Raw genomic sequence first — 2,314 nt, 5'->3', positions numbered from 1 at the left:
GATATGATCATCTTTGCCAACGGTCAGAAACAGTCTATCAGGAGGGTCTTAGACTGTTTGGAGCATTATGAAGGAGTTTCTGGCCAATTGGTGAATAGAGACAAGAGCGGTATTATACTATCCAGACGGGCATCCACTAGTCAGATCAGACGACTAGAGATTTTGACGGGCTTCAGACATCAGCAGCAGCCTTTCACTTATTTGGGTGTCCCCTTATTCAAGGGGACTAAGAGGAGCTTCCTTTATGATGACCTTATCCAAAAGATAAGGGATAGGATATCAGGCTGGGCCTCACGATTACTATCGCCTGGGGGTCGTATTACATTACTGAGGTCAGTACTTTCTTCCATACCTTTACATCTTCTTCAGATTATGCAGCCGCCCAAGACAGTGCTCAAGAAACTTGAGAGCATCTTTGCCCAATTCCTATGGGATTCTAAGGATCAAGCACGACGTCTACATTGGAGGAGTTGGAAGAAGATTTGCCTTCCTACTGATGAGGGAGGCCTCGGCTTTAGGAGATTACAGGATGTGGTGGACACCTTCTCCATGAAGCTCTGGTGGTTGTTCCGATCTCAGAGGTCACTTTGGGCTCAATTTTTACTGGGCAAGTATTGTAAGGGGACGCATCCTTCACTTGCAGCAGTTCCCAGTTCAGCTTCCCCTACCTGGAAGAGGCTGAAATCAATTGGGCCACGGACGGATCCACACATTGCTTGGCACCTAGGAGCCGGTCAGATTTTCTTCTGGCATGATTGTTGGATGGGCGAGACCACGTTGGCATCCCTATTCCCCCACAGACAGCACACATCTGCGAGGGTACAGGATTTTTTTGATGACACTGGGTGGGATTTCAGACGGTTATTACAGGCCCTTCCTTCTCACATGGCGGGACAGATAGGGGCGATATCTTTATGTGCAAATGCCCCGGACCGAATTGTTTGGAAAATTACTTCGGATGGTGAATTTACCACCAAATCAGCATGGCAACTTGTCCGTTCGGTTCGCCAGCCTCAGGACTCATATCGACTACTGTGGTGCTCTATTTTGCCTGCCACTATTTCATTCTTCTGCTGGAGACTATGGCAGGATCTCATACCAGTAGATGTTGTTATTCAGAGGAGAATTGGATGTCAGTTGGCTTCTCGTTGTCAGTGTTGTTCCGAGATTGAGACCATCAATCATATTTTCACGAGCAGCAGCATCTCCGACCAGGTATGGCAGCACTTTGGAGACATCTTTCAGATACCTATGACTTCAGGAGAGGGGGTCAGACAGAGGTTCCAGAGATGGAGGTACTCTGGACAGCACGTTTGCCGTGGACACATTCGTATTATCATTCCTCTACTGGTATTTTGGTTTCTATGGACTGAGAGGAATGATGCGAAGCATAGAGGTATTCGTATGGTGGCCAGACGTATTATTTGGAGGGTCTACCACATGATCTCCTTCCTTCATGTGGGAGGACTATTTCGAGTTGAGCATTGGCGAGGAGATGTGACACTTGCATCCTTTTTTGGAATTTCTTTGACCCGTCCTCTCCCACCACCACCTATTATGGTTGTTTGGCGCACTCCACCTATTGGATCCTACAAGATCAATACCGATGGATGCGTCAAAGATGGATTTGCAAGTGGTGGAGGCATCATTAGGGACCACGCAGGATACTGTATCAGGGCATTCTCAGCATCGTATGGAACATGTTTCATTTTGGAGGCTGAGCTCAGAGCCATACTAGATGGGCTTCTATTGTCCAGAGGACTTGGGATATCAGCTATTTGGATTGAGGTAGATTCAATGCTGGCCATTCACTGCATCATCAAAGGTGGAGGACCATGGACGATTCAGGGTATTCTAAGACAGATCAGAGACGTCATTCGCCTTGACAGAGACACAGTTTCTCATATCTACAGAGAAGGTAACCAGGTTGCAGATTCTCTTGCTTCAGAGGGTTGGGATCACCAACATTACCAAGAATATGGACCACTTGACCTGCCCCGACAAATTAGGGCATTGGTGCAGATCGACAGATACGGATTGCCCAGCTTTAGAGGTTCGTAGTTTAGGCAATCATTTTTTCATTTTTCTTGTACAAGGGAGTAGTACTTCCTCATTTACTTTGTTCTTTTCTAATTTTTCATTTGTTGCACTGTTGCTTTTTGGAGGTCAGGTTTATGCCCCCCTCCTTTCCTGTACTCTTGATTTTTATGAAATAAACATGGTTGGGGAACCCTTAACCCCCATCGACCTTCCTTGGTGGACCCTAAAAAGTCATTAAGGATGTGTGGATGTCTTTACTAAAAAAAAAAAAAAA

Source organism: Olea europaea, chromosome 11, assembly GCF_002742605.1.
Source record: "Olea europaea var. sylvestris chromosome 11, O_europaea_v1, whole genome shotgun sequence".
In the NCBI taxonomy this organism is placed as follows: Eukaryota; Viridiplantae; Streptophyta; class Magnoliopsida; order Lamiales; family Oleaceae; genus Olea; species Olea europaea.
Note: the sequence above shows the minus strand (reverse complement) of the source record.